The 13,778-nt window shown below is 36.5% G+C and overlaps 1 pseudogene; it reads left to right on the top strand.

The window, feature by feature from the left end:
- Window positions 1-7,735: 7,735 nt before the first annotated feature.
- Window positions 7,736-13,530, top strand: LOC141573091 (nascent polypeptide-associated complex subunit alpha pseudogene; annotated as a pseudogene).
- Window positions 13,531-13,778: the final 248 nt, after the last annotated feature.

Raw genomic sequence — 13,778 nt, 5'->3', positions numbered from 1 at the left:
CCGTGTTTCCCTGAAAATAAGACCTAGCCGGACAATCAGCTCTAATGCGTCTTTTATATTATATAAGACCCGGTCTTATGTTATAGTAAAATAAGACTGGGCCTTGTATTAATTTTTTCTCCAAAATACGCATTAGAGCTGAATGTCTGGCTAGGTTTTATTTTCTGGGAAATACAGTATTTTTTAAAAATTATAGGTGCGAATGTCAGTTTCATTACACAGAAAATAAGGACAGACAACTGTGACCAAAAATGATTGGAAGTCATAGAATAAAGAATTTTATGGGACCTTAAACTATTTAGCATACATCTGGATGTACTTATACAGAAGGTGCCAAAAAAAAATGTATACACATTTTAAGAAAGGAAAAAACTATTAAAATTGTAATACTCAATATATACCAATAACAAAAGATGAATACAAGTCACGTTTGACTTCTGCTATTACAAGAGGTGCTCAGAGTAGTTACCATCTGCATCCAGACACTTCTGATTACAGCGAACTACTGCTTGAGCAACACTGACCAAAGTGTCCGCTTGTATACATTTTTTTTGCCCCCCCAAGTATATTCTTTCCTACAATGGATCTTCTGTGGAATGCTCCTCTTTCATACCAGTTTTCCTTTCCAGTTCACCCTTTCACAATTGCCCTTCTCCTGTCTTATAAAAGAAAGGATTAACTCATTCATCCCAATATGGTACACTGTCCTGGAGGTGAAAACCATATGGTACTAAACAAAGGGGTGCCTCTAGAATGCATTGCTCTTATAGACTAGTTCCTTTAGAGTAAAGCAGGAAACGGAAAGGAGAGGTGTCTGATTTCTTACAGGCCATCAATTCAAAGCAAGTCTCCATTATCTATCTACCCTGCCACCTAGCTTAATAATCAGAATTATGAAGTTAAGTGGTAGTCACATCAAAGAGCGCATATTAATGTATTTGTTTGAATTGAAAATTTATAATTTAAAAATAAATTTGGCCAGCTAATTGGGCAAGTGCTGACTGCCAATGAGGATATATGGTAGACATATTCCATAAATTAAATAAATTAAATCTGCATTTCTAGTATTTTGACAAAATATTTTTAAAGATAAAATATTGAAAACTACATTCAATTTATGATAAAAAGATTTGACATCAACTTGTATGTTTTATATTGTTATATTTAATTTTACATGCCAATATGTAAGAGAGTTTTCTTTTTTCCTCATTTTAGGGGATGAGTAAAGTGTGCAGGTCGCTGCATTAGAGGATATTTGACTTTGCCCCACTATTTCTAAGGTGACCACCCAGACCTAGAAAGGCATATAGTGGTGCAAGGTTTTAGAGTTAGTTACCAAGATGGAACTAAATTTCCCATCTTTACAGTCCCACACCTATGCTTTTTATTCCATAATCTGCTGTCAAAAGTATTTATGATGAGAATCTTCAATTTCTACAGCTTAAGCAAAAGGGTTTTTAAAACTAGCACTTCTGTTGAATAAACATCTGGAAAATCTATTTTCTAATCTTTAAACTATAGCAATTATAGAATACTAAATATTGAGCATTTTCTAACACAGACCTTTTTTCCCCAAACAGAACTTGAGATAGTGATCTCAAGAAAAGCAAGCTTGGGGGAGGGGGAGAGGGCTCAAACAGCAAGGACTTCATGAATCCTCAAACCAAAACGCATTTTCTATGAAAGACAAGTTTCTCTGTTTCCTTTTTAAAAATAAAACCTGTCCCAATTATAAAAGTAGTTACAGTAGTTATCTATTGCTGCATAACAGACCATCCTCAAACTTAGCAGCTTTAAACAATTAACGTTAAGTCACAGTTTCTGTAAGTCAGGAATCCGGGAGCAGCTTCGCTAAGGGGGTTTATTTAGCTCCGAGCCTCTTGTGAGATTGCAGTCAAGCTGTTTGTTGGCTGCGGCTGCAGTCACCTGAAGGCTGTAAGATCTCCATGCTGACAGTGGTGATTGGTAGGCCTCAGTTTCTTCATGACTTTTAGCAATAATTTTACGATATCAATAACTATTCTTTGAAAACACGATTTTAAAATATATTTAATTGTCCTTGGTACGGGTGGGGCATAATCTTTACTACTGTTCCTCAATACAAGGTATTTTATAACATTTTGCTTTTAAAAATAGCCACTTAAAATATTCTTAACTCAATCATTGTTCATCTGTGGTTACTTAGGGAAAAAAATAGAAATGGAATTTGGGCCCAGGGACTTGAATATTTTTAATGTGGTCTGATGTTCTGAATAAGACAGTGTGGTCTTATGTTCTGAATTTGCATTTATGCATTTGAATGCAGCTGGTTCAAGGCAATAACGTTTCAATAAGAAATTTTAAAATCATCTGTTAACCTCTAAACACATGAAAGTTTAAACTTCTGGAATTCAGCAGATCTGATTTGTATAATTGTAGGGGCGAGGAAAATTAGACTATTTCATTTTCAAGCCAAGAACACCAGCAGTCTGGAGACACGTCAGGTCTTGTACGGCTGTCGAATCATCTGGTTTGAGCCAATGTGGCGTTTCTAGCTCTGCTGATTCAGTGTCTAACCTCACCTTCTCCAATAAAATGAAGATAGTTCTTCCTACTTTCTCTGCTTTTGAAAAATGGTCGGCTTCAAGTTCCCTCTCGATAGAGGCCTCTCCATGGCCCTCTACTTGTGGAATAAATAGATGGGAATAAAACTGTTTCTTCCATGCAAAACACCTTTTTAGAGCTAGTCTTGACATATTTAAAATGTCTACACCTGGTTTTGTGTATGTGTGTTTTCACTATTTATTGATACGGAATAGAAAAATGCAGTCTGTGGCTTGAAGAGAAACAACACATGTATCAGCAGCACTCAGATGAAGGCAGTGAACATTAGCAGTCACAGAAGTCCCCTTATGCCCCCACCCAACCTCCGCCACCTAAAGGTAAATCATTATCCTGAGTTCTGACAGCATAGATTCACTTTGCCTGTGTTTGAAACGAATACACACAGTAGTTTGTTTCTGCCTTCTTTTACTCAACTTTGCTTCATCTCCTTTTGTTCTTTGTGTTTGGTTCCTTTCTGGTATGTGATTAAGTAGACACAGTTGATCTACCAACCATAATACCCGGCTGTTTCAAGAACACGTGAAACACGAGAACAGTATTTTGTTAAAGGGCCAAAATGTTGTGCTATTCTTTTTGGGCACAGAGAATAATTCCTAGGTACATATCTGTTTTACAGAGAGAGTTTTGGAACACATGCATTTCCTGAAAATACTAATTACAAAAAAGAAAATCATTCCCTGCCTTCTCTTTTATATGGGCAACATATTTTTTAATTAAATCATAAATCACTGTGGCTTCGATTGTGTGTACTTTCTCGTACATTTTGCTTTAGTAGCTATGTAGGCAGAGTAGTAGAGAGATGCACTTGGAATTGGTTGGCTTGAGCTTGGAGACACCAATCTGCCGCTAATTAGTTGTTTACCTAATTAGCATGTCACTTAACTCTTAGTATTTACTTTGCTTAATTGTAAAATGAGGCTCTGGGCAAGATGAGTCCTTAAAACTGGGACTTCACAGTTCACAGCACCCAGAGTTATGTGAAAGATGGTTTTCATCGGGTTCTCAGAGTTGTCTGACCTAGGAAAGGTAAGATGTAAAGGCTAGATTGCTGGTTCTCAAATCCCAGCATGCTTCAGGATCATGCAAAGGACTTAAAATTGATTGCTGGCTGAACCGCTCTGACTCAGTAGGTCTGGGGTGAGGTGTGAGGACAAGTTCCCGAATGAGGTGCTGGTGTTGGGGCTACACAGAACCATTGGGCCAGATAGTTACTAAGGTCCACTCCCCTGCTGACTTTCTGTCTTCAAAAGGAGGTACATTGTATTTTTCTCATGTCTGTATCTTTGATTGACATTCAGAACAATGCATACCTTGGCAAGAATTGGTGCGCAGTAAATGAATGAATAAATGAGCATATGGGCATTAAGAATTCCTCTTAAAGGGTTGATCATAAATTCATCTAATATGTTCCTGTGTCTTCTTTAAAGTTCAGAGTCAGGACCACAGCCTGACTGCTACTTAGTAAGAATTTGGATGAATGCACTAAATAGAAATGCATCATAATTGATTGTGTCATTCTCCGAAACAGAACCAATAAAACGAAGGCCCCTAATTTATAAAATGATCCTGACACCATACTTTATTTGTTTCCAAAAGAAGCAAAAATACTTTCTCGTAAAATACTGTAACAGCAAATTGTGTGTATTGATCACACAATATTGACGAGTTGTGATCCCTTTACTCTTCCGCCATCCATCCTAGAACAGGTCTAAGAAAGGTCAAATGTCACTGGCTGGGCTAGGTCACTAGTCCTCAAACTTGACTGTGATTGCAATTGCCTGGAGGGCTTGTTAATTACAAATCAACCGACAACAGCTCCAGAGTTACTGACTCAGCAGGTAGGATGTAAGGGTTTGCATTTCTGACAAGTTCCTGCTGCTGGTGGAGAATCACTGGGATAGACTAAGTAAGATCCCTTAGTCTAACAGCTATATTGAAGCAACCCAGCCCTATATATTTAGACTAGCTTGAAAGATATTGATGCATTCGTTAGGAATGGGGTACCTAAAAAAATAGAAAAGAAAAGCTATTGAATTTCTATAATTTCTCCTCTAATTCTCTTAAACTCCTATCTCCTCTGGAATCCTAACGTACTCAAGAGATACAGGAGGGTTTGAAAGCTCTCTGTTCTGACAGTTTTGACTTCTTAAAATAGAAAAAGTCCTTTGAGTAAATCCTGGAACCTTTCTCAACATACTCTTTCTCCTTTAACGGGAAAACCCAATATATTTCTCAATGTCGCTCCTATACCAGCCACATCAGCATCACGTGGGAGCCAGCTAGAAATGCATATTATGAGGACCCATGCCAGAACTGCAAAATCAGAAACTCTGGGGGTTAGACCCAGCCATCTACTTTAACAAGCCTCCCTGGTGATTCTGATGATACTCAGGTTTAAGAACCCCTGGCCTCACAGGTGTCACACCATCTTGGCACATATCCCTAAAATGATGGATGGGTGAGAGGGCAAGTAGAACAAAGGCAGGACCAGGCTTTGGGGTTAGTGAGATGGTAGATCTCACTCTTTGTGAAGGCTGATCAGAGAGGGCACAGTGTCTGGGGCAAGATGACATGGCAGCCTTCCGTGGTTTTTACCTGATAGAAGGATAGATGACGTCACTACCCTGGCAGCTCTATGACTCAGATCAAGCTATAGAAGTGGCTGATGGATAATATGAACTCTTTCCAAGTGTGTGAAAACACCTTCTGAAAAGTCATAGTTCTAAAAGCTGGTGTTTCTCAATTTTTTATCTTCGTATTTAGCGGTGAAATGAAAATGTATTGAGTTTTTCTTCCAGTATGCTCATCAACAAGCACGACAGCAGGTTTTGTGGTAATGAGCAGCAGCTTTTCTAAATACAATGGAATCTAGAATATGAGTATTCTCAACATTTCTTGAGATGGACTTCTGGGTAATAGAGAGGAACACAGAGGCAACAGAGTAGTGAAAAATGAATTTTATGTGTACGTGTACATAGAAGTCTAGATAGGAGGCTTTCATTTAACAAAATATTTTTTAAAACCTTGTAACAAAATATTTTTTAAAACCTTGTAACAAAATATTTTTTAAAACCTGATGTAGCATTAATGCTGGGATGAAATAGCAGATGAAATATAGAATCATTTATGCTTTTTGGCCAAACAGTGAAGCTTTTCCACGGATTTTTGAGAAGCTGTTTAATTTGGCCATATGTCCTATGCTCCTTAATGCACATCAAAATATGTTTTACATCACAGCATGTGAATGCTAAATGGCTTCTAATGTATTATGAACAAAGGACCCATGGATTATAAATACATTTTTGAATTTCCAGATATTTGAATATTTCTGACATATTGTTTTTATTGCTTTCTAGTTTAATTTCTTTGTGGTCAGAGAACATGTAAAGTATGATTTCAAAGCCTTTAAATTGTTTTATAGCCTAGCACATAGTCTATCTTGGTGAATGCACCATGTGTACTTGAAAATAATGTGTATTCTGCAGTTTTGGTGTGGAGTATTCTATAAATATCAATGAGGTCATGGTGTGACAGTGTTGTCAGACATTCTGTTTTTTATGATTTTAACCCCCTTAGGCGGTGCGTCAATTGCAAAGAAAGGGGTATTAACATCTCCAACTCAGATTATGCGCTGTCCATTTCTGTTTAATTTGACCAATTTTGCTTCATGTATCTGGAAGCTCTGTTATTAGATGCATATACATTTATGATTTCTTTACCTCTAGTAATAAACTTTGTCTTGAAATCTGCTTTGTCTGATAGCATAGCCACTCCACCCTTTAGGCATACTGTTTGTATGGCATATCATTTTTTATCTATGTACTTTCAACCTATGTCTTTATATTTAAAGCATAACTCTTGTACACAGCACATAACTGAGTCTTGCTTTAAAAAAAAAATCCTGATAATCTCTGCCTTTTAAATGGTGTGTTTAGTCATTGTCGATATAGTTGGATTTAAGTCTACAATTTTACAATTGTTCTCTTACTTGTCTCTCTGTTTATTTCTCTGTCTCTCCTGCTTTCTTATTTAATTGGATGTTTTTTAGAATTCTATTTTATTTTATTGATTGCCTTCTAACTATACCCTCCGTTCTTTATTTTTTATTAAGGTTTAATTGACATACAATATATTAGTTTCAGGTGTACAGCTTAATGATTCAATATTTGTATATATTGCAAAATGATCACAACAATAAGTCTAGTTAACATCCATAACCATACATAGCTCCAGAATTTATTTTTTTCTTGTGATGTGAACTTTGAAGATCTACTCTCTTTGCAACTTTCAAATATACAGTCAAGTATTATTAACTACTTGTATAGTCATGATTATATCTCCAGGACTTACTTATTTTATACCAGGAAGTTTGTACCTTTTAACTCCCTTCACCCATTTTGCCCATCCCTCACCCCCCACCCCCCGCCACCTCTGGCAACCACCAATCTGTTTTACCTATACTCTTTATGTTATCTATTTAGTGGTTTCTCTGCAGATTACAATGGACAGATTACAACAGACAATCTTAAATTTCCAATCTAGTTAGAATTAATATTGTAATACTTTGCACAAAATACAAGTATCTTGTGACTGTATAGGTCTATTTACCTCTCTCCCATCCTTTATTTAATAGCTCTCATATGTATTACCATCTATAAACATTATACATTCCTGAATACGATATTAATACTTTTTGTTTTAAACAGTTCTTTGTATTTTTTTTTAATTAAAGAAAACATGTTTTATATCTATCCATTTATTTACACTTTTACATTTACATTTATTATATTATTTTTTTCTGGTGCTTCTCTTTGCTGAAGATCTGAGTTTTACCTGGCATCATTTATCTTAATTATGAAACAACCAAAAAAAAAAAAAAGACAAAAATCCCTAGTTTTAGAATTTCTACTGGTGTCGATCTGATCTGCTACCAAATTATCTTAGTTTACTATTATTTGAAAATGTCTTTATTTTGCTTTCATTATTAATGAATATTTTCACTGGATATAGTGTTGTGGGTTTGCAGTTTTATCTTTCAGTGCTTTTAAGGTCTTATTCCACTATATTTCATCCTCCATTTTTTTTTTTTTTTTATGAGAGATTGGGGGTGGTGGTGGGGAAATCAAATCATTGTTCTAGAACTGCCCCAAGCTAAAAACTTTATATATACTATATGCATTTTAAAAAGGTGGTGGGGGCTGGGGCAACTCACTCACCCAATACGCTTCTTCTAAGGGTCAATTTCTTTCATTCTTTGCCCTCCCGCCAGTATTTGCCTGATTTTTTGTTACTCTTCAGTATCTTCAAGTAATTGTTTTTCCTATTTTGTTTAGAGTTTATTGGTATCTATGGGGAGTTAGGTCTTACAGAAACTACTCAGCCATTTCCAGAAGCAGGACCTTGAACAGTGAATTATTTTAGGAATATTGACCATCCTATCATTCCAGCTTGTAGCTATAGCCACACAATCCCCACACCAACCTTGTATGCATTTCTTACATGTAAGCTTTTTTTTTTCAACTCTGCTACATTTGTCTCATTAAACACCCTGAAAAAAAAGAAAATCTGTAGCTTCCACATCTGGAAAGCTAACTTTAGGAACAAGTTTTCACCTTATTGGTAATGGCTTAAAGTAGGGTTTAATTTACTTTAAACGTCAAAAGAGATCTAGGAGATAACAAAGGGGAGACTGTATATACTATGTACTTGACATCTGACTCTACTATATTCAAACAATAGTTGACAATTCTATACCATGCCAAGATCCTGGTCAGAGATATATATGAAAGTCATTTAACTCATGTTCAAATTGATGGCTCACAGCTCCAAAGAGAAAGCTCTGGTTCCAGAAATTCTCCTTCACCTTTTATTACTGTCTCTATCGGGTATTAGTTACCTTGGCAACAGCAAGAAAAACCTGATATTTTATAAACATCATTGTAGGTTCCATAGGACAAAAATCTCTAATAAACAATCAAGAAGGCAGCTATGCTCACTACTATAAAAAAAAAAAAAAAATCAATCAGGGACTGGGAATTCATGCTATCATGAGGAAGAGAGAATTCCTTTAGGTCACAACTTATATCACAAAGTTAATATTACACAGTAAATGAGCATCACTGTCACACAAGGGGAGGCGGGCAGTTATTAGGCCTCTGATTGTTTTGTTTCCTTAAAAGCACCTTTAAAACCTATTATATACCTTGTTATGTTCTAGTTGATAGGAAAAACACAAAATTACAAATATTGGCATATTTCCTGGTAGTTTTAGTATCAACCTCGACTGGCAGCTTGTTCAAGCATTTAAAAATAATGATGATAAACCACTTTAGAAATAGATTATGGGTTTCATTACATTCCATAACTTATTCAATGATTCAGTGTTGTTGTTTTTTCAACTGTAGTATCGTATCAAGATATAAGGGTACCAAAATTTGTATCTGTCAGAGTTCTACCAGAGAAAGAGAACCAGTAGGATATATAGACAGACAGACAGACACACACACACACACCTATATATACATGGTGTATAAACTATTTGCATGGAAGCTACATGGGATAAAAAAATTGTATTACTTAATCTCATTTTGAAGGGCTGCAAATGCTATCAATTCAGTTTCTCTTCAGAGCGAAATAATACTCCCCAAACTGTCAAGGACATCTTTAAAAATGATTATAGCCTTTTCATTCTTCTAATAGTTTTTGGAGAACTACATTTGTTTACAGTCAACGTCTGAAGTAACAGTTTTGGGGACAAGTGCATCAGATTGGGGTTCCAGAGACCACGGTCTCATCCTCGCCAGGCTTCCTTCTGCAACAGGCTCGGGTCTCTTGCTCACTGTCTTTCTGCCACCATCTTAGTTCTGCGTTCCCCGCACAAAATGCCCGGTGAAGCCACAGAAACCTTTCCTGCTACAGAACAGGAGTTGCCACAGCCCCAGGCTAAGACAGGGTCTGGAACAGAATCTGACAGTGATGAATCAGTACCAGAGCTCCAGGAACAAGATTCCACACTGGCAACCACACAAGTACAGCTGGCAGCAGCCACTGAAATCGATGAAGAGCCAGTCAGTGTAGCAAAAACAGTCAGAGTGAAAAGAAGGCTCAGAAGGCTATGTCCAAACTGGGTCTTCGATAGGTTTCAGGGGTTACTAGGGTCCCTATTCGGTAATCCCACTTTGTCATCACTAAACAAGATGTCTACAAGAGCCCAGCTTCAGATACCTACATACATAGTTTTGAGGAAAGTGAAGATCAAAGATTTACCTCAGTAAGCACAGCTAGCAACTGGTTAAGAAATTCAAAGGTCAAGGTGAAGCTATCTCAGGCATTCAAGAAAACACAGACTCCAACTGTACAAGAGGAGAGCGAAGAAGACGTTGACAAACCAGATGTGGAACTTAAGGACATAGAACTGGTCATGTCACAAGCAACTGTGTCTAGAGCAAAGGCTGTCTGAGCCCCTAGGAATAACAGGAATGATATTGTAAATGCTTATGGAGTTCATGTAACCATCTAAAAACAAAGACCTTTTTCTTGGTGTTTCCAAAGAGTAACTGCAGCTTGGTTTGAAATTTGTACTGTGTCTATTATTAATAAAGTTATGGCTTCTTATGGGATGGGGGGGAAAAAAGAGCACAATCTCCAAAAAATGTTTTAATTTAAACAAAGTAGACCATCGTCTCTCTACTTTTCATTCTTCTCTTGACTTGAGTTTCTTGTCTTGCAAAATCAGGTGGTTAGACATGATGACCTCTAAGAGCACATCTCTTTCTAAGTGTCTATGATTTGTGATTCCATACTTCCATACATAGGACCTGAAATATGGAGATGCTCTAGAACTGCCTTCTGATCTCTTTAAACACTGCCGGTATGCTCTCAAGAGTCCTAATTTTTTTTTTAAAGGTATAATATAATAGAAAGATTTAAAGATTTGCTAATTCCACAAATCACAATTTTTTAAATGCTCAATAAAATTCATAAAAACCACTGGTACATTTCTCTACCACCCTGTGGTTACAAATCATCATTTAAGTCAAATGTTAATTCCTAAAGTTGTTTTAGCTAGATGGAGTCCAAAGGTCTGTTTTCATTGTTTAACCCATGTGTATATAAAAAAAAAAGTTATTTTCCATATACAATGACCAACAAAGTTACAAGCAAACAAATGAACTCCCCAAAGGTTGTTATGATTTGTCTGTTGCTTCAGATGTGGAGAAAATGTTCCAAAAATCATGCTGAAAAAATGATTCTAACAGTGAAAAAAATTTACAAGTAACGAAATGAATACAGTAGATGCCTCTGAAGATTAGACTGGAAAATATGTTAGAAATGGGAAATTCTAGGAAAATTACATAGAACTTACGAAAGAATACACTGCATCTTAAAAAAAAAAAAAAAAAAAAAAGTAACAACCAGCTGACAAGAACTTGCCAAATAGTGGTATGAAGGTAACTGACCTCAGATAGCCCAACGGCCCAATTCCCCTATAAAATGTCTGTGCCATTGTCATTATCAGAGTCCCCTATCATTTTTGTCCTGAGGGCCATTGTTCCTTCCTTGACATAGTCTAACAATGGAAAAATGAAGAGGAAAGGGAATTCAGGGCATAGAGAATCACAGGGAATAGGAAAGGAAGAATTGGGGCTGATTTAATGAAGTGCCTGCTCCAGTGACCCAGTTACTTTTTGTTTATCTAGGTTGGGAGTTGGTCTTAGAACACCACAGGACACTGTTTCAAAGAAAAAGTAGTTTTGGTAACTCACTGTACATTTCTGTTTTATTAACTCAGGGAATAAACTTGAATTGTCCAACACAACAGCCAACTAAGCAATACATGGCCTATTAGTATCTATCGGAAGGCAGCTATGCTCACCACTATACCCCAGGCTACACATATTAGTGTCTGTTTTGGATGAATTGTTTTTTTCTTCCCTTCAGTTTGTAAACACTGAAAAATAAATCTTAAAAGTCAAACACATAGTGCTAAAGATTTAATGTTTGAAACTTGATTGTTTAGAGGTGGTACTAACCCCCAGAATTGCAATACCCGGAGATAACTAAATACCCGGAGTGCCTTTTTAAACATTTGATCTCTTCCAGGCCATCTTTCAGTGGGATTTTATCTGAAAATGCTGGAGGGCATGGACACACACACACACACACACCATCTCTGAGGTTCTTTTCTTGGAAGGTAAACGAGGGATAAGATAAAAAAGCAATCACAGAATCCAGCCCAGGAGAATGAAGGGAGAAAAATAATATCCTTAATTCTATATGGAAGCAAATGCAAGTCATAGACGATCTAGGCTCTGAACCAAATAGGGGTGGGTAATTCAGAGAAAATTTCGGAGATCGATATTTAATTAAGGAGAACAAAAGTATTGCAGCTGGGAAACATTTTTCATAACAGTTTGGTCTGATAATTCTAGACTTATCTCAAAGAAATAATAATTCAAGATGAATGTATTCCACTCAAATTTACAGGAAACGCAGATTAAGCAATGATGAACAATCAAAACTTACTGATTTGCATCACTAATTGGGCTTAGGTATTGGCGTTTCCTTGAATCTTCCTCTAGATTGTCTATCTTATTTTAAATTAATCTGTTAGTATGTTTTTAGAGTAAATAGCCTTTTAATGTGTATCTTATGTAGACACACGTAGGAGAAACCTAGCTATTTACTATAAGGCAGCTTAGGCAACACCTAGGGTTCCAACCACCTTCTAGCCCTGTAACTGGAGGCACTGGCTTGAGCCGTGCCAGCTTCACAAAGACACGTAAAAGCAATACCACAGGCAGTACTGGATGTGCAGATCCCACAAAGGAGATGAGGGAAAGCTGCTGACAGACCTTTGTATTAGTTCCCGTTGGCATTGTAACAAATCACAAATGTAGTGGCTTAAGACCACACAAATGTGCTATCTTACCGTTTGGGGGATTCAGAAGTCTGAAGTGGGTCAGCAGAGCTGTGTTCCTTATGCAGGCTTTAGGGAAGAATCCAGGGCCTTGCCTTCTCAGTTTCTAGAGACTGCCTGCATTCTTTGGCTTGTGGCCCTTCCTCCATCTTCAAAGCCAGCACCACAGCACAGCCTCTGCTTCTGTGCCTGCCTACTGTCCCTCTTACAGAACTGTTGTGATCACATTACACCCGGATAACCCAGGCTAATCTCCCCATTTCAAAACCCTCAATTTAATCACATCTGCAAAATCCCTTTGCCATGTCAACTAGCATATTCACAGGTTTGGGAGATTAGGACATGGGTATCTTTTTTTTGGGGGGGGACATGATTTGATTGTCAAAATGCTAATGAGAATATAAAGTTGGTTATAAAGCTCACTCACAATAAATTATTAAAAAGAAAAAGGAAATTATTAGTCCAGGATACTTTAATTCACCCTTGATTTAAGTTTGAGGAAAAAACGTAACTAGGCAAAGATTCTGAAAATGAAATCTGGAAGGAAAAATTAAAGAGTGCTGACTCAATAAATTCAAAGGTCTAAGTTAGTCATACTATGTATATGTTTAGAAAGATAAGGAAGAAAGAGATAAAGAACAAAGAATATTTATCCTTCATTTACCATAAAAAGTAAATTTAATCTATATTAAGTCTGTTCCTTATTATCCTAATGTGAATATCTTAGTCTGCTTACTAAAAGAAGGGAATTTCCCCCAATATTTCAATTTTTAATATGTTTATTATATTTATATTTACTATTTGTTTTATTAGATGTGCTCTAAGCACTGTTGACCTTAACACTATTTTGTTTATGGAAAGCAGTGTTTGTGAAAATATTTGTTGCAGAGAATGTTCTTCACTTAAAGTGGTAAACAATGTTTGTCTTAGGAGGTTGACTTTTCTCACCAGCCTCATGATAATTACTGTGATTTCATTGATCCTGTTGGAAATAACTCAGCAAAAAAAAAAAAAAAAGTTTCGTTATTTAAATTAGAAGAGTCTTCTAGCCTTCTTATTTGTACAACTTGATTTTGCAAGTAAATATTCTGTTGATTTTAAAAACAGTTATTTTTTAAATGCAACAAAAAATTCTTTATTCCTCAGGAGCCCAGTTTTTATGAGCCTTCTGATCCTGCTGTTAACGCTTTCAGCAGTGTGCAATTAAATCTTAAATGTGGGTATCCAGTTGTCCCAGCATCTCTGTTAGTTCTTT

Source organism: Rhinolophus sinicus, chromosome 4 (assembly GCF_057876585.1).
Source record: "Rhinolophus sinicus isolate RSI-liver-muscle chromosome 4, RSI-T2T, whole genome shotgun sequence".
Classification (NCBI taxonomy): Eukaryota; Metazoa; Chordata; class Mammalia; order Chiroptera; family Rhinolophidae; genus Rhinolophus; species Rhinolophus sinicus.
Note: the sequence above shows the minus strand (reverse complement) of the source record. Positions and strands in the feature narration are given on the sequence as shown.